Source organism: Pogona vitticeps, chromosome 3 (assembly GCF_051106095.1).
Source record: "Pogona vitticeps strain Pit_001003342236 chromosome 3, PviZW2.1, whole genome shotgun sequence".
NCBI classification, from domain to species: Eukaryota; Metazoa; Chordata; class Lepidosauria; order Squamata; family Agamidae; genus Pogona; species Pogona vitticeps.
In genome coordinates, this window is record NC_135785.1 from 189,183,545 (window position 1) to 189,202,809 (window position 19,265).

The 19,265-nt window shown below is 40.9% G+C and overlaps 1 long non-coding RNA gene across 1 annotated transcript; it reads left to right on the forward strand.

Moving 5' to 3' along the window:
• The first annotated feature begins 1,178 nt into the window (after window positions 1-1,178).
• Window positions 1,179-14,426, forward strand: LOC140705430 (uncharacterized). Its single transcript, XR_012084813.2, has 2 exons — window positions 1,179-2,605; window positions 8,171-14,426. It is a non-coding gene; the product is annotated as an uncharacterized LOC140705430 (long non-coding RNA).
• The last annotated feature ends 4,839 nt before the right edge of the window (window positions 14,427-19,265 follow it).

A 19,265-nucleotide genomic window follows, 5' to 3' on the forward strand; every position in this document is an offset into this window, starting at 1 on the left:
GAGAAAGAAAATAGCAAATTTTGGGGTTGCAGATGGACTTGTGAGTGCAGGAGCCAAAGAGCAAGGGTCTGTATTTCACAAAAAGGTTTGGAACACCAGCTATGTACAGTATGTTAGGTTGCTTTCCAGCACATAAATAGAGTGGAGTGGCCCAAAGAAATTATTACATAGTGAAGTTCAATGTGCTTCACTAAGGCAGTATCCTCACTGCCATTGATTGGCTCATACAATAAAAATGTAATGGCTGAAATTCCGCAGAGAGCTACAGTTATAATAGAATGTTTGAATCAGTGGGGATGTAGTTAGTCAATTTCTTTGTAAGTTCCATTAGCTCAATTGGCCTACTCTGGTTGTGACTTACTATTGGATTTCAACCAATGAGTTACACATGAAGAGCAGGAAGAGCCATAAAGTTGCATGAGGTTCTGATATCAGTAGTTCCTGCCAACTATTTAATACAGTATAAAGAAATGCTAATATTATATTAATAACCAATAGTTCTAGTGTACTGTGTCCAATTCATCTATGCATTTTTTAAAAAGCACAGCTATGTAGCTATACATTTATATAAGCAATAACACCTTAAACACTGCTGTCATAAACAATAACACCTTTAACGCTGCTGTCATAATTGATATATGAAAGTATGTGAAGCATATATAGGTACATTATTTATTCTAATATATAAAATTACAAAGTAGATTTAAACATGGAACAGAGTTTTTTAACAGACTGAACATGAGGTATTCGTTTCTATCCGTTCTCTCTCATTTTCTTTAAGATTGCATTTCAAAGAGAAAAGAAACTATGAATTTGTACTGGAGGACAAGCAGTTCTGTTCTTTTCTGATTAGATTGTTAAGCTTTGATCATTTCTCTTATCAACTCCCTCCCCAATCAGTTCTCTTATCAACTCCCTCCCCTCCACTTTAAACCTGGAATGTAATAATTGCTCAGCTGTCCCACCATTGCTCAACTTTTAAGGAAAACCATGATTTCCTTGGCTGGTGAAGAAGCATTGACTCTAAGTCCGGGAAAGAGAAATCTACCATTGGACAGCCAGACCTTCAGAGAGGCAGCTTTACAGAAGAACCCTGTTTCACATAACCACTGGAGGAGAGGGTAGAAACCTTGTTAGCTGTGAAATAATGTATATCAGAAGATACTGTATTATTTTATTTGGAAAAGGCAAGAAACATCCAGTCCAACCCCCCCTGAAATCTCTCGGGGATTTTGGAGCCTTTACAAAACTAATTTTTGGAGTGTGGTGGCTGCTGAATCTCTACATATGGGTTTCTGGGGCACCATGTGGTCCAGGGGGTATGCACTGCCTGCCCTGGATCTAAGCACTATTGGGACTGTACTCCAAGTTTTTGCTGGGATCCAAATGGCCGTTAAGCAGCTCAAACATTTTGCCTCTTGCGGAATAGCTTGTCAGGTTGCACGTGGGATTATAATCAGAAGAGGGGACTCAGCAGTATGCTAGCCACAGCTTAGTTATGGATGCTAGCCACCGCAGTTGGCCATTTCTTTACTGGGTAGACTGGACATTTTGGTGCATATTTGTTTGGGGTTGTCATGAATGTTTCCTCTGTAAGGATAGGCTTTTTTTCTCAGACATCTGAGAAATGTAGACTATCACAGGCTTGAAAATGTCATCCTCTGTTACAAAGAGAAGGGGTTGATCTAAAGTGTATGTATGTGTACACACAAAGGTACAAACTATGTAGTCTTGGACCAAGACAGAAGGTGAATGTATGTATTGGGAGGCAGTGAGAGACTGTGGACTGAAAGGGACGCTTAGTTCCAAAACCAGCTGCCTCAGGAAAGAGAGATATGGCTGAGTAAGTTTGGAAGCACCTTAAGGTATAGGGTTCTTTTCAGAAATATCATGTGAGATAACAGAACTACTGCCTGGTAGGAGTACAGAAGTACTTATGTGTACATTTTTTCTAAAATACACACATGCACTTTTCTGAATGCTTCTGATTCTGGAACTTCTCATAGCTCAGCAAATTGCTGCCTTCATTAACTGAGCGACTTCCAGATGTGTTGGATTCCTATACTGGCTGGGGTTAGAGTGAGGTGGGATCCCGCAGATTAGGAAGCTGTTTTGCCGAGGGAGGCTAGCATATTGATATTTAGGGTTCTGCATACATCCCTTGAAAATTCATTGGCAATATAATGAATTAATTGGCAGGTAGCTAGAAAGGTCTTCTGGAATAATGGGAAGAATTATCAAAAGACAGAGCTGGGTTTCTAGGTTAGAGGTGGTTGTTGTTGTTTAGTTGTTAAGTCATGGCCGACTCTTTGTGACCCCATGGACCAGAGCTCGTCAGGCCCTCCTGTCTTCCATTGCTTCCCGGAGTTGGGTCAGATTCATGTTGGTAGTTTCAATGACACTGCCCAACCATCTTGTCCTCTTTTAGGGGTTACCAACTTACAATTGTTGGTGGGAGTTTGGCAGACAACAATTGAGTAGATGCATGGAAGAATCTGTTATAGGTAAGTGATTCTTAAACTTTTGCCCTCCAGATGCTTTGGAGTCCCTGACCATTGGACATCGTGGCTGCAGTTTCAGTCTAAACTATTTGAAGAGATGAAAGGTAAGAACCAGTGTCATCGGGGCAGAATCCTGTTTGTTCTTTCTGTAGCAGTTGAATATATCCTAAGGTTGCTCAAAGAGGAGTCCAGTAAAACGTGCTGGCACAAATTCAGAATCTGTGCCACTAATTGTTCAAACAATGGACTGTAGGGTTGGATGGAACGAATGAGTAAGGAGTCTGCCCATAGGATATTAATGGACAAAATTGACTTCTGAATTAATGTTGTTGACAACCAGGGCTTATTGGGATGAAGCCACAGGGGGTTTTGATTCGCAGGGATGATGATAATATCTGCAACACTTTTCTTGCACATTCCTCCGAGTTTTGATGCAATTGTCACAACAGCTGTGTATGGAGGATGTGGATGTGAATTTTCTCAGCAACTCTTGAAGAAAGTGGGGGCTAGAGAGTATAGGCAACAATCTTTAGTTAACATTCAGGGAATGCCCATTTTCACCTGAGAAGATGGCTCAGCCAGATAGGGTACCTCTCTGAGGAACCAAGGGTCAGGAGTTCAGTTTCACACTGAGAGAAAAACCAGCTTGTGTAGTCTTGGGCAAACGACATGGTCTTAGAATATCCCCAGCAGAAGGAAGTGATAAACCACTTTGAGTACCTTATACTTAAATAGTCCCACAAAGGGTTGCCCTAAGGCGGAATTGACATGATGTCATGCAATTATTATTTTTCTGAACTGTTCCTATTCTCATGTAAAATATTTTGGAGAGGTCTGGTCTTAAATAGGCAGCTATCATTCTTTAGAGCTACAAAAGGCCTACTCCAAGTCAAGATAACAACTTATGAAACAACTTCTTGACATGGTACTAGCACCTGTATTGTTCGACTCTCTTTAAGGGTGGAGCTATGGAGGTGGTCATGATTAGCCCCTGCATTTTGATATTTGCCACGACACTGTTGGATTTGTTTTTTTGACAAACAAGAATAAAAGCAAAAACAAAATACAACCCCCACCACCCCTACATTAAAAAAAATTCCATGGGTTAGACCAGTGGTCCCCAACCTTGGGCCTCCAGATGTTCTTGGACTACAACTCCCAGAAGCTTTCACCACCACCTCTGCTGGCCAGGATTTCTGGGAGTTGAAGTCCAAGAACATCTGGAGGCCCAAGGTTGGGGACCACTGGGTTAGACCTCTTGGTTAATAATAGGCATCCCTGAACATTAATAAGGGTTGCTGCAATACACTATAGTCCACACTTTCTTCAAGAAGTCACATGCATTTTATGAGTAGTTGGTTGACTTGTATTGTTGTTCATGAATTTCTTACATAAATCAATAAAAATAATTTTTTAGAAGTGGGGATCTCCTTTTCTAGGTTAAAATAGTTTGCTGGGTCAATAGAGTACCTACCCTTCAAGATGAACAAGAATTGTTCAGTTGCTACAATAATACTGTAGTTTTAAAATAGTATTTAGGGCATTTTGACACTGGCTGGAATTCCATGCAGATGAAAATAAGGATTCATGGATTCAAGATTCCTCTCAGCAAATTTTTAGTTTCTTCTTTGCGGCCTCTGTGAATCCACACAAATGGGTTTAGACTGAGCCTGCGCAGGACTCCTTGGAATATTCTAGAGCTTAAAATAAGTGATTAATAGTATATTGCCCCATGTTGCGCATGCTCTGCCTGCCCATTATACCTCAGTTCCTTTTTTCTGCTGCTACCATTGGATTTCTTGTGCTAGAGCTATCATTTCTCCAATATTCTCTTTTTTGATTCTGGTCTGTTTTTTTCTGATTATCCTCTCTATCTCTGGAAATTTTGACCTCAGATTGTTTATGGATTACAGTTTTGGATTCTGCTTGTATGTTGTCTCCTGGTTTTTGATTCCCAATTTAGGATTACGGACTTGATTTCGGACTTGACTGTGATTGGCACAGGCCACTCCATCGCTGAGATCGTCCTCCAAATCTTCTAAACAAAAATCTTCGGTATCGGTACTGAAGAAGACTTTGACAGATGTTGAAGCCTCTATCTGAGGAAAGCCAAAAGAAAAAGAAAACTTCATGCAAGCAAAAGAAGGACAAACATTAGTCTAAAACTGCTCGACCCCAAGAGATTCCTCCTGTCTCAGCCTTGCTGCCATTGCCTATATTGGAAGAGTCTTCTCGGGATCTACTGGATCCAGACTCTCTCTTTGAAGGTGTCGGCTCCATACCACCTCCATTGACTCAGGCTTCGGTGTCAATACCAAGCTGATCTATGAGCCCAGGCCATGCTGAGGCTAACGTTCTTTCCAGACAGGCCTCTGCCCATTTGAGCCCCATGTCTGTTGGGCAGGCAACCCTGATCAGTCTATCGAACTCAGAGGTGTCTCCGCACCAGTCTCCTCCAAGGAAGCAAACAGCCAAACTTCAACACATCTGTCTGGTTCAACAATTCCCTTCACATTGAGAAGTGGTTGTCCTTCCTCGTACTTCTCAGCGTCGAGTTCGATCAAATTATGAAGAGCCTATATACATGGAGGTTGATTGCAGGGGCCATCGGCATCGATATTGAGATGACGACTTTGACAATGATTGCTATTATGAGACCGAGGGATATGAGAGACACAGGAGAGTGTGATACATCTATTCCTCTTCATCTTCTCCATCACCTTCTCCCCCTCAATGTTGGCATCGAGCATCTTATGAGATTGAACCTCCAGTGCCGAAGCCAACCAAATTAAACATTCATTGTTATAGACCTGCAGGACGCCTACTTTCATATCTTGATCCATCAATGTAATCACAAATATCTCCGGTTTTACTTCATGAAAATGGCTTATCATTTCTGCACCCTTCCCTTTGGGCTCTCCACTGTACCAAGAACCTTCACGAAATGCATGGCTCCAGTAGGAGCATACCTTCATCTTCACAAAATCACAATCTTCCCGTGTATAGACGATAGGTTGATTTTAGCTGCTTCCTTCCAAAAAGCTGTGCAAGACACCAACTTTACTCTTCAGACTCTGACAGACTTTGGCCTGAAGGTCTATATGGTGAAGTCTCATCTCCAACCATCTCAAGTTATGGACTATATAGTGCACGTCTGGATTCAGTGAACACAAGAGTCTTCCTCCCACCCGAAAGAATTCAGAAATTATGTTGAACAATCTGTATTTTCCTTTCCTTCATCTGCTCTTCCACACATGAAGCTGAAAATGTGCTCTCTACAGGCTTGGTACCTATCTCAATTCGATCCATTGATAGACAAACCTACCAAGTGCCTGTGTGTAACACCAGAGCTCACAAGACAGCTGACATAGTGGATGGGGTGCGCACTGTGGTCCTCACAAGATTCATGCTCTGTGGTCCAAGTCAGAGAAGTTTCTACATATAAATCATTTGGAAATGTTGGCAGTCATCAAGGCATTTCGTGCCTTTCATCCTTTAATAGCAGGTGAAGAAGTTCAGGTGGTCATGGACAACACTACGACCATGTTTTATATCAACAAGCAGGGAGGCACCCACTCAATGTCACTTCTGTATCTGGCAATCCATCTTTGAGAATGCTGCTATCAATCTCATGTCTTTCCAATCGCCATTCATATATCAACAGACAACAATGACGTAGCTGACCGGCTGAATCATATGAACATCCAGACTCATGAATGGGAGCTTGACAACTCTGTGTTTTCGATGATCTGCGATCAATGGGGAACCCCAGCCATAGACATGTTTGCAACCCCAGTCAACACCAAGTGCAACATCTTTTGCTCTTGAGCGGGGAAAGGCAGAGCATCTTTGGGAGATGCCTTCATGGTAGACTAGGAGGACTGTCTCCTCTACCTGTTTCCACCCATTCCACTAATCCAGAGAACACTAATCAGGATTCGCCAGCTGAGAGCCAATGTTATTCTAGTGGCCCCATGGTGGCCTCGGCAACTGTGGTTTACCACACTCAAGACCATGGCAGCTGAGTTCCTCAGACTTCCTTCTCATCCACATCTTCTCACACAAGATGCAGGCAACATCTACCATCCAGACCTGGAGTCATTGCACCTCACAGCTTGGAGGATTCTCCCAAGATAAAAGAGATTTTGGACAAGGCTAGAAAATCTTTAACTAAACTTACAAATGGAATAATTTTCTGAAGTTTGCTGTGTCTAAAGATTTGTCACCTGTTCCAGTGTCCCTTAATACCCTTCTCATCTTTCTACACCACCTATTTGACCAGGGCCTTATCCCTTTCTACTCTCAAAGATCAGCTATTGTCTCCTATCAATCACTGGGATCAGAGGCATCACGTTCGTTTTCGCACCCAACCTTCAAGATGTTCCTAAGAGGCTTATGCAATATCCGTCCACCTGCTCGACCCCCCCATTACCACAGTGGTCCTTACAGGTCATTTTGCGAGCTCTCACTCATCCCCCATTCGAGCCAATGTCTTAGTCAGACTTTCAACTCCTCTTCATCGAAACTTTGTTCTTGGTGGCAATGACTTCTGCAAGGAGAGTGAGCGAACTGGCTGCCCTTCGGACTGATGCCCCATATCTGCAGTTTTTCCCAGACAAGATAATTCTGTTTCCTGACATATCTTTTCTTCCGAAAGTTGTATCAAGCTTCCACATTAATCAACCTTTGATTCTCCCAACGTTATTTCCTAATCCTTCTTCAGATGTTGAGCGCATGCTCCTTTCACTAGATGTTTGTCCTGAGTTAGTGTTTTACACGTCAAGGACCAAAGACTTTTGCACTTCTCCCAGGTTATTTGTTTGCTTCCATGGTCCACATAAAGGCTCTCCTGCATCCTCGCAGACAATTTTGAGGTGGATTGTGTCTACTATTTCATTGGCCTATGAACAGGCTGGCAAAGCCCCACCAGAAGGATTAAAGGTATACTCTACAAGAGTTATGGCGACTTCAACTGCCTTATTGCGTGGTGTTGATATTTCGGACATTTGCCGAGCAGCAACATGGTCCACACCATCCACGTTTGTGACGCACTACTGGCTGGACCTCAGGGCCAAGAAGAAAATGAGTTTTGGAAGAGCTGTGCTGACTTCGTTACTGGTGTGACGGCCCTCCTTCTGGTAAATGAGCTTGCTAGTCACCCATTTGTGTGGATTCATAGAGGCCACGAAGAAGAAAGAGAGGTTACTTACCTGTAACCAAGGTTCTTTGAGTGGTCCTCTGTGAATCCAAACATCCCGCCCAGCCTCCCCACTGTCTGTCACTTGTTGTCTTTAGCTTTGTAAGGGTCAGAGCTTTGACAGTGGGGAACATTTGGAACTGAGGTATAATGGGCAGGCAGAGCATGCACGACACAGGGCAACGTACTATTAATCACTTATTTTAAGCTCTAGAATATTCTGAGGAGTCCTGCGCAGGTGCAGTCTAAACCCATTTTTGTGGATTCACAGAGGACCACTCGAAGAACCATGGTTACAGGTAAGTAACCTCTCTTTTCGCCTGTTTAATAATGTTTCTATCACACTGATTATTTTGAATAATATTCACAAATTTTCAAACAAGCGAAAACAATTTTTCTTTTCAAATGTATAGTTTCCATTTATGCTTGGTGCTGAACAATAAAATACTCTTGTGCTGTTTGATTTCTGCAGACAAAATCAGTTCACCATCATACGATCCCATGTAAAAGCGCAAAGGAAACAAAGCCATAAACATCAGACAAGAGGAAAGAAAATAAAGAATAGGATAATATTTTAATGGAGTGGAGTTTACTCTGAACAAAACGGCTGTCAATGCCTGTATGCTCTATTCTTATCGTTATAAAGCCATTGCCTGTTTGGACTGTCAAGAATTTTCTGTATCTCATATCTTCTATTGCTGCTTTTTTTTGTCTTTGTCTCCCTCCGCTTGACTGGTAATACACAGTAGCCTTACACTGTGTACTTATTTCAAGACTGACTGCAGTGGTTATAAATACATCTCTTGCACTGAAAGAAGTGAGTTAAAAAAAGAAGCAATAAGCTCTACTAGATGGGATACTAAGCTGCTTCAGACAAGGGTTTTCTGTCAATGAAGCATCATGAAATAAAAATGTCAGCCTTTTCACTTCTTATAGCCTCAAAGAAGAAAATCTTTCACTATTATCAGAACAGGTTTAAAGTGGTAATGAGTGTTTTCGCCTCTGACAGGTTATTTGGGAAGCATAACTTGGGTAAAAGATACATGCTTCAATAACTTGATGTTAGTGCTGAAGTAGTGCTGTGGGAAATCCTTTCACCCTTGTTTTCATGCACTTTAAAATAAACTAACATATATTCATACAGAAAATCCACTGAACTGGAAGATAAACCAAAGTATCTGACCAAATCTAATCTGGAAACCATCTGGACAAAGTAGAATTACTTTCTTGATATACACTGAATGTTGCTCTGGAGTATTGTTGGAATATTGCTCTAAATTCCACACTGAATGGTATTAACCTGTGCTGTTGGGTATCAAGGCCTGGAAGGTGGATTGCATAAAATCATAGAATAATGGAGTTGGAAGACGCCTATAAAGCCATTGAGTCCAACCCCTGTTCAATGCAGGGATCCAAATCAAAGCAGATGCGACAGATGGTTGTCAAATGTTCTCTTGAATCCCTCCAGCATTGGTAACCTTGAGGTAATTGTTCCCATTTTTAATGCTCTAACAGAAAGAGGTTTTTCTTGAATTCAACCAAAATCAGCCTTCATGTAGCTTGAGCCCATTATTACGTGTCCTGAACTCTGGAATGACCAAGAACAGATCCTGCCCTTCCTCTATATGACTGTCTTTCAAGTATTTGAATAGTGCTATCATATCTCCCTTCAGTCTTCTTTTCTCAAGGCTGAAGAGTGAATAGGTGCCCTCTTTCCTCTCTTTCCACATTGCTCACTGAAGGTGGTAGTGAGGATAGGCTGAAGAATTCTATTCAGGAGCACAGAAGACCTTGAAAGCAGATTTTTCTGAGCGCTCTCTGTGTACGACTGCAACAGGGAGCTGAGGTCTTCACTGCCCTAGCAGAGGATAAAATGGGTTAGTTTCCACTAGGCTAGAATTTAGCCACTAGGAGGTCTTGTGTCTTGGAATTTCAGAATAGGAGGGAAGAGAGTATGAAGAACCTTGCTGGAGAAGCATGGACAAGAGTGATGGGCAAGAGATCTTCAGGACAGGACATTTTTGCATGCAAAAGGTTACAATTTCTAGCATCTTCTGGTAAAACACCCTTGTTTGAAATCCAAGGGAGGCTTTGCTAGTCACAGTTGAATAAGGTGAACTGATGTTGTGTCTCATTATAAGGCAGCGTTCTATAGTCACTATAGACATCCAGGAAAGGAAACAATGTTATTGATTTGCTTTCCTTTTCATCTAAATGAGAAAAGCATAGGAAAGAAAAAATGGCTGAAAAACATTACAGAAGGGCTTGGATGCAACACACCATCTTTGCTCCAGCTGAAGCTTGAATAGCCTATGATGCTGCCCCTCCTCTAGTAGGAAAGGAAGCAGAGAAGGTAAGAAGCAGCAGCCTCCTGGAGCAGCTGGGAAGCACAATATTTGGTACATTTATTGAAAATGACATGAAAATGGTGGGAATGCTCCTTTCCTGGCTAGAGGAAAGATTTATAGGAAAAAAGATAGTTGTCTGTATGAACTGACAGGGGAAGCCAGCCATCTTTCTGTCTGTGTACAGTCTCTGATAGCCTCACAGGAATTCTGCAGATAAATTAAGATGGCTTCCTTTCATTGGCCCATGAGGCAGCCCATTCCTTCCCTGTACATTTACCTAGGAAGGGACTGTACAGTGTGGTGAATTCCTGCTTTCCAAACATTTTCAGATGCTTTTTGAATCTGTGTCACAAGCACTATATTTTCTAGGTGCCCCAGGGGCTGGAAATGGTAAAAGTGAGTGAGTGAGTGAATGAGAGAGAGAGAGAGAGAGAGAGAGAGAGAGAGAGAGAGAGAGAAACCAAGGCCTGAGAGTGTCTCTTAAAAATTAATTAGCCAGATTGTGCTGCAGAAAGAACTGTATGGTCTTTTTAATCCAAGTTGTAATCAAGGAAGTTAAAATGTGGGAAATTTATGGCCAAATGTGGTATAAACAAAATTTCCCAGCATTTCTAATATGATGAAAATCAGTATCACCTTTTTGAAGGTTAAGGAGCAAGGTAGTGACTAAATTATGATGGGGCTTCCAGACGTTATCCTTGATAGTGCGGGAATAGAGTAAATGTTGGTCTGAGCCACTCCACTTTCTTCCCCCAACTAGCAAAAGCTTAGGCAACATAAAATGTTTATATATAATGATGAATGAAACTCAAGATGAGTGAACAAAAGAAATGTGTCAAGGTAAGCGAAGAAGTTGGGCTAGCTTTTAAGAATGATTTCACACATGGAGGACATGACAGGTATGGTGTTAAAACAAGGCTGGGGAAGATGTGGCCTTGCAGTTATTGGACTACAGCTCCCATAATCCCTAGTCAGCACAGCCAGTGGTGAGGGATGCTGGGGGTTTCCAACAGCATATGGAAGGTTCTGGTGTAAAAGCCACAACAGTTGAAGGACAGGTTTCAAATCCCACCTCAATTACACAGACAGTGTGTCTGCTGCAGAACTATGGAGTACAGGATGGTGTGGTACAGGAAAAGACTGCTAAATGTAATCACAGGATCACAGGAAGAAAAGCCCCAACCCACAGCTGTAGATATTTTATTTTAGATACAGTATAGCAAATGTAATTCTGTTTATAAATACATACATTCATAACAATATAGCATTGGCAACCTATGGTATAATTCTTTTTATATATACAATTTTCTTGAAGGACAGAAAGAGTACAGTTACAACTGTATAGTGTACAGGGTTTCATTATGTCCCCCACTCCCTCAACAATAATTGTGGAGTGGCCTGGTACAATCTTTTTTCCTGCTAATCACACGACACATAGGAAAATGTGCTCCAGTCTGACCACAATCTGCCTCCAAGCTGGACCTTTCTGGTCCAGCTGTAGGCATTCTACTTCTAGAGCCAGGCTGGAGTGACTCCTCAGCAGAGGGGGAGATCACTGCCATTAAAGCAGGAGAAGAGAGGTGGGAAGGAGCCAACTGCACCTCCCGAGGGAGGGAGTTCCATACTGTAGGAGCAGCCACAGAAAGAGCCATGTGACAGGAAGGGCACTAATGATCTGTGGCAAACCTCCCTCCCCCGTGCAGCAATGGTGGGAGAAACTGGTGCCCTCCTAGCTGCTAGACCCTGGAAAATATTGGGCGAGAATCCTATTGTGAAATATGGCATGTGTGCAGGAAATTGCACAAGCAGTTTTTGCATTTTCCTAGCAATCACACGTCTGGGTGTGCAACTGAATTTATGACCCGTTGTGTACAATTTGGGGTTTATACCATGTAAGGCCAATAGGATTCTGACTACTGTTAAATGAAGGATGCTTGGAGTCTATTTGTGTAAGAAGGTTTGGCTTTTGCTTCAATGGTAGAAAAGACACCTAGGCTGAATTCAGTAATGTGATATATATATGCAGTCATGTGAAAAATAAAATTTTGGATTCTATGGTTTTATGTATCAGAACATAATAAAAATAATTTAGTCCTTAGCAGGTCTGAAAATTAGGTAAATACAACCTCAGATGAACAGCAACACCTGACATATTACACTGTCATGATTTATTTTACAAAAATAAAGCCAAAATAGAGAAGTCATGTGTGAAAAACTAAGTACACCTTATGATTCAATACCTTTAGAACCACTTTTAGCAGAAATAACTTGAAGTAAGTGTTGTCTGTAAGACTTTATCAGTCTCTCACATTGTTGTGGAGGAATTTTGACCCACTCTTCACAATGTTGCTTCAGTTCATTGAGGTTTGTGGGCATTTGTTTATGCACAGATTTTGTAAGGGCCCACCACAGCATTTCAATTGGGTCGAGGTCTGGAATTGGACCAGGCCATTGCAACACCTTGATTCCTTTCTTTTTCAGCCATTCTGTTGTAGATTTGCTGATGTGTGTTGTCCTATTGCATGACCCAGTTTCATCAATCTGTCCAGCAGTTATTTTTGTTAACTATTGGACAGATGGTCTCACATTTCACTCTGGAATACTTTGGAATACAGAGGAGCTCATGGTTGATATAGCTGACTGCAATGTGTCCAAATCCTGGGGCTGCAAAACAAGCCCAAGTCATCACCCTTCCTCCACCACCATGCTTAACACTTGATATGAGGTATTTGTGCTGATAAGCTGTGTTTGGTTTTTGCCAAACATGGTGCTGTGCATTATGGCCAACATCTCCACTTTGGTCTTGTCTGTCCAAAGGACATTGTTCCAAAAGTCTTGTGATTTGTCCAGATGCAACTTTGCAAACCTAAGCTGTGCTGCCATTTTCTTTTAGAGAGAAGAAGCTTTCTCCTGGCAGCCCTTCCAAACAAACCACAATTGTTCAGTCATTTTTAAATTGTAATATCATGAACTTAAACATTTAACATACTAGGTGAGGCCTGTAAAGTCTGAGATATCACTCTTGAGGTTTTTTTGCAATTTCTCTGAGCATTGTATGGTCTGACTTTGGGGTGATTTTGCTTGGACATCCACTCCTGGGAATATTGGCAGCTGTCTTGAATGTTTTCCACTTGTGAATAATCTTCCTCATTGTCAAATGATGGACTTTAAGTTGTTTGGAAATGGCCTTCCCAGATTGATGGGCAGGAGCAATTGCTTCTCTGCAATCATTATTGATGTGTTTCCTCCTTGGCATTGTGTTAACACACATCCAAATGCCTCAGATCAGCAAACTGCTAAAACCTTGGCTTTTATAGAGGTAGTCATACTTGCTCTTGATCAAGGGCATTTGGTTAGCAGCACCTGGCTGCTACGTAGCCTCTTAATTCCTATGGAAACAATAAGGGTGCACTTTGTCTTTCACGCATGGCTTTGGCTTTATTTTTGTAAAATAAACCATGACACAGTGTAATATGTCAGGTGTTGTTGTTCATCTGAGGTTGTATTTCTCTAATTTTCTGACCTGCTAAGGACCAGATGATTTTTATTATATCCTGATATGTCAAACCGTGGAATTCAAAGGGGGGGGGGTTTACTTTCTTTCACATGACTGTATATATTTATATTGTTGGCAATTATCCTGGAAAGTGGCCCTTTTGCCAAGAAGGCTGTCTGGCTCCCTGATGCTGTATGCTAAAGAAGACTTCATCAGTGCCAGAGTAATTAGATAAGCAGCAGATCACTGAGGTGGAGAACAAAAACTCTGCTCTTTTCAGTTCTTTCCTGTTTATCTCTTTCTTTATAATTTTTTCATTTTTCTTTGTCTTTCTCTCTTAGCCACTTGCCTTGTTCTGACAACATGATTACTTAATACTCACCTGCCAAATTAACTGACTTATTTTACCAACTGGGTGGATATGGAGTACCTTGACACTTGCTATTTGAAAAGCTAACAGCTTTTGTGTGTGTCCGTGATGTATAAATAACAATAAAAATACATAGTAATGATTTGCTCTTCCAGAAATCTATATATGTTCTGCGTAATAAAGAGATGCACATTGCTTCCTTCTGGTTATTTATTACAAGAATGGTGATAAGGAACAAAAATAAGATCAGTGGCAGGTACTTAGAAAATGATTTTTCGGTTCCATATCTATACAGAAGCAAAGCACTGGAGGGCAGCTCTTTTTGGACCACAACTGCTAGAAGCCCTAGTCATCACACCAATGGTCATGATTCCGGGCGCTATAGTCCAAGAACACCTGGAGACTGGCCTCGGGAACCATTGTTTTAGAATTTATAGCTATTTGTGTGTTCCCTGTCAAGTTTTTGCAATCAAATGACAGGGAGAAAAAAGGACTAGGCTTTTGGGTCCCATGTTGTTCTCATATCTTCCATACCCGCCCCCCCCGTAAGGTTTACAGTGCTTGATTTAGAACCCCTAGCAACCAGGGTTTTAAATACAGTACATGTATGCATTACATGGGGTCATGAAAAGTCGGACACGACTAAACGACTAAATGAAACCATGCATTATGCAGATATGTCAGGTTGATACCACTATAACTGGCCTTGCTTAATCCTGAAGAATTCTGGGACCTATAGTTTGGTGACATATTTTGAGTGCAGCAAGGTATCCTGAGAAAATAAGGATTAAGAATGACATTGGCTTAATTTTGTAGTACAGAGAGGCAAATGGGACTTCTTGAGAGTTCAAGGCAGTAGTATCTGGCACAGAATCCTTGTATCTTAGTGGAGATTAATTTCTGACACTTAAAGTACTATTAAGCATCTCAAAGTGTAATCACAGGATTATTAAAGATGTATTCATGATGTTAAAGTGGTCAAAGGAACTGATACCAGTTTAATACCAACTGTGTGGTGCAGACATGTCTTAATGTTCTTCATGATTTCCACTTCAGGTCTTTGTAGCCCAAAATATGGAAAATAGTGGGAATGGGCTACGTTAATACAGCTAAGAAGGTGGCAAGATTTCCATGTATGATCCAAGCCTCCTCCCTCATGCGATTGTAAATGTATGTAAGGCCAATATTCCATATTTTGCAGTGATTTTTTTATAAGCCAAATACATTTATTTATGCCCATTGTCCATCCCTGTTCCATCCTACGAGCTTTACTTCACTCAGGGGCTTTCCACCTGTGGTTAGTTATTTCTTAACATCAAGAAATTTCTGGGTATTATAGATAACACTGATTGATACATTTCTTGGTAACCACCCTCATGCTTTCTTACAGAGGTCACCAAGGCCTGTTTTCTTATAAACCAAAATCTTCATACAGCAAATGTATAGCCCATTCTCATACACTCCCCACAACATTTTTAAGGAAGCTTCCAGAGTTAGCATCTCTGAATTTCTCTCAGTGGAAAGAGAGGCTGTAATTTAACCCCAGAGCTTTAAAAGTTCATGGTTGTTTACAAAGACAAAGAGAAGCACAGGCCAAAGCTAAATGGGAAGGTGAAGATTTTATAGAAAAAGCAATAATTTCACAAAGCCTCTCAGATAAACATGATATTTATTTAAGGCTTTGACACTACCAAAGAGATGTTAAAAGCACTTGAAAGATCTTATGGTTTTACCAGTTTTAAATCAGAGGCAGTTTTTATTAGGGAACATTTATGGCTCTGCCTTAACAAGAAATAAGATTGGAAAAGGACAATCTATTAACAGTGACTGACAATTTAAGTTTGACTGGCTTTGATATGACTGATAGAAAATGGGATTTCTCACAGCGTCATTGGGTGAACATTTTGATGCTTTGTGTCTACATTGTGTAGCAAACATAGATATACAGTTTAGATATACAGCATTTTGTTTGTTCCTTGTTCCTTGTCTTTTTCACTTTTTATTTTTATTTTGTTTTCATCTATAATAATATTTGTATACTTATTGTCTTCAGCTTTAACTATTGTCTTTCAATGATATAAGCTGCTTTGGCTCCTTTTTAAAGAGAAAGGGGGAAAATCTATTTTAAATAATTAAATATTTTAATATCTGTGGATGATTTCTCAAGGTACTGTCACCTACCTGCTGACAGAAAAGAATGGGACACATGATATGCTGAAGATGATCCGCAAATTTGAGAGAAAACCCAAGGCACTCCAGACAAATAATGGCCACAAGTATGTTTTGTACCACACACATTTTCCTAGAGAAATAAGACATTTTGCACAGGAGAACTGTTCCACATACTTCTGAGCAGAGAAGAATAGCAGAAAGAAAGCTGAGATATCTTTTAGAGATGACTGGATGCATGCTTGCAGATGCAAAGTTGCCCAACAAATTTTGAGGTGATACAATCATGCCAGCAATGTATCTTCAGAACAGATTGCCAACCAAAGGTACCACAAATACATCATTTGAGCTATAGCATTACAGAATACCAAGCACAGAACATATCAGAGTTTTTGGAAGCCTGGCATATGCTTATCTACCAAAACAGAATGTGCAGAAAATGAACTTTACAACCGTACTGAACAATTTTGCTTGGCTATGCTTCTGGTAGCAAAATGATGAACCTAAAACACATTTAAAGTTATGAACTTAAAAACAGGTGAAGTCAGCATAAGACACATGTTTTGTCAGCTTGCTTTCATTCATTTTGATGAATGAAAGCAAACTGACAAAAGAGTAACAGAAGACCAGTATGTTGGACATACCTTAGATGAAGCTGTGCTAATCCTTCCACAACCTGAGCCAGATATGAATCAGGAAGACACAAACTGAGAGCAGTACATGGAGAGAAGAGGACCAAGACAGAGATGTTGAGGCTGTTGAACTGGAACAGTAACCTATGCCACAAAATGTTTCGGAACCGGTCATCAGATGCTCATTGTGACCCAACAAAGGTGTGCTATCTCATCACCTGTCCTACCTTGAAAGGTTGTCACAGATAATTGAGCCAACAACCCAAGAGGAGATGGAACAGATGCCAGCAGCCGAAGCTGCCACATGGACAATACAGTAGTTGCAAAGAAAGAAATAGAAGTACTGTGGAAGAATGAGACATGGGCACTTACTGATCTACCATCTGGCAAGAAAGCCATCAGGTGTGCGTGGGTATTCAAGTTGAAACAAGGTGCAAATGGAGAGTATGGAGAAGTGGAATGCTACAAGATCAGGAGACTAAGCGTTTGTGAGAACCACAGGAGCAGAGATCAGTAGAAAAAGTTTGCAACTGTAACACAGCTAGGGCATGTTATTGTTTATACTGTACACATATGGCACATTTTATAATTCCACACTTTATGAAATTCTGGGAAGCTGATGTGTTAAGTAAGACATTAGCACCATGACTGAAGGGGATCCTTCTGAATAGGCGGATCAAAGTGCTTCACTAACAATGTCTAATTAAACCTCACTTGTGAAGTGCTATGTCTTAATATATCTTTTCTAAAAGCTTAATACAGCCACAAAGGTCAGATGATTTGCCCCAGGTCCAACAGGTTCTCATTAACGAAGCTGGGAATAGAACTGTCTCTTTCATCCACTTAATGAATTAGCAGGCCACATATAATTAAGAGGAGACACAAGCATGCCTGGAAATATCAGTCTTGCTGTGATGCCAGTAAATGTACAGGTGTGTGTCACATCTTTAAAGAAGGAAGAGAAAGCGTTTGAAGTCAGTGCTGTAATACTGTAAGATGAATTTGAAATGCTCAACAACCTTAATAGTGGCATCTTTAACTGAATAAATTACACCTATTCATATTGTTGTCCCCCTGCCACTGCTTGACTCATGCTAGCTGTCAGAGATAGCTGCAGTGAAGAAAAGCAGACAACCAAAATTTGGCTTGTGGTTTTAAATGAATTTGAGCTCTCTTCACTCAAAGAAGATTCTGTCTAAAGGGCAGATGAGGGCAACATGGATGATGAAGGGACTGGAAGGATTAAGGCATGCTAAGGGCCTAAGCTACTGTACTGTACACAAAGTTTAAGAGGCCCCATAGCATTATCTACCACAAAAAGAAAATTATTTTGTGAGACAAAATTCCTCCAGCAAATAATTTTTTTTCCAAAAAAGCAACTCTCATAATTTGCGATCCTAACCAATAGTTAGCTTCTTCATAAATCCGGCACAATTAGCAGAACGGTCATCTCCTCTGCTGCCAAAAGTGAAACCCAGTGGCCAGAATTTGGTTGCCAGTTCATGGGCTCAGGAAAGTGACTAGGACCTTGTTAAAAAGTGGCAATTTGCCACCAAGATTAAGTTGATTTCCCTTACTCAAGTGTAAATTGGCAATAGGATTTTGGCCAGTACAAGTTAATAGCTACTCTCAAAACAGTTGTTTGACCAAGGCTGTGATTACATGGGGAAACAAGACAACTGTTTGGAGCGCTCATGGAGTGCAATTTGTCTGGTGCAATTTATTTCCTAGTGATAACACAACACAAAGGGAAATGTGCTCCAGCCAGGCCCTGATCCATGTCATTTTTGGTCCATTTGTCGAGTTGCTGCTTTTGAAGGCTAGGCTGGAGTGATTCCCTGGAAGGGTTGCTTTAAAGGAGATTTCTTCTGTTAAAGGGACCCTTTCCAGTGCTATCAGGCACACACCTTTGTAGTATCTGATTGGACCACAACACAAATGTATAAGAGCAGCCACAGAAGGAATATTATCCCATTACTTTAATCCAGATGGGAGGAGACAGCGGGTTGCCCAGAACCTATGTAACAGAGCAGAAATGAAAAAGGAAAATTTGGCTTGTCTGAGTTTTTAAACAAGTAGATAGGTGGTTCTCAGTGGACAGCAGCCAGATAGGTTCTCCTCATAAGGACAGTGCCATTGTGAAAGTAAGAGGCAGGTGTAGCTTGTCCCAAGCAGTAGTGATGACATGTGCCTTTGTTAAGAAGAAAGGAAGTTTGTTGTTATTATGTGTTACCAAATTGCATCAGGCTTATGGCGAATCTAGTAGAGTTTTGTGAGATATATGTGAGATATTTAAGAATTGGTTTTACTAGTTTCATCCCCCTTTCAATAGATTTCCATGGTAGAGTGCTGAATTGAACCGAGGCCTCCTGAGTCTTAGTCTATTGTACCAAGGAAGGAGGGACAGATAACAGGCAGCCAAGAATCAGCTGAGTTTCTAGCTGTTAGCATTTTTTTTAATGTAACAATAACAAAGTTGTTCTCCACCAGGCTTCTTTATTTATGTCTATGCATGGAATGATATAAAGCAATGAGAGACTCAAAAAGACTCT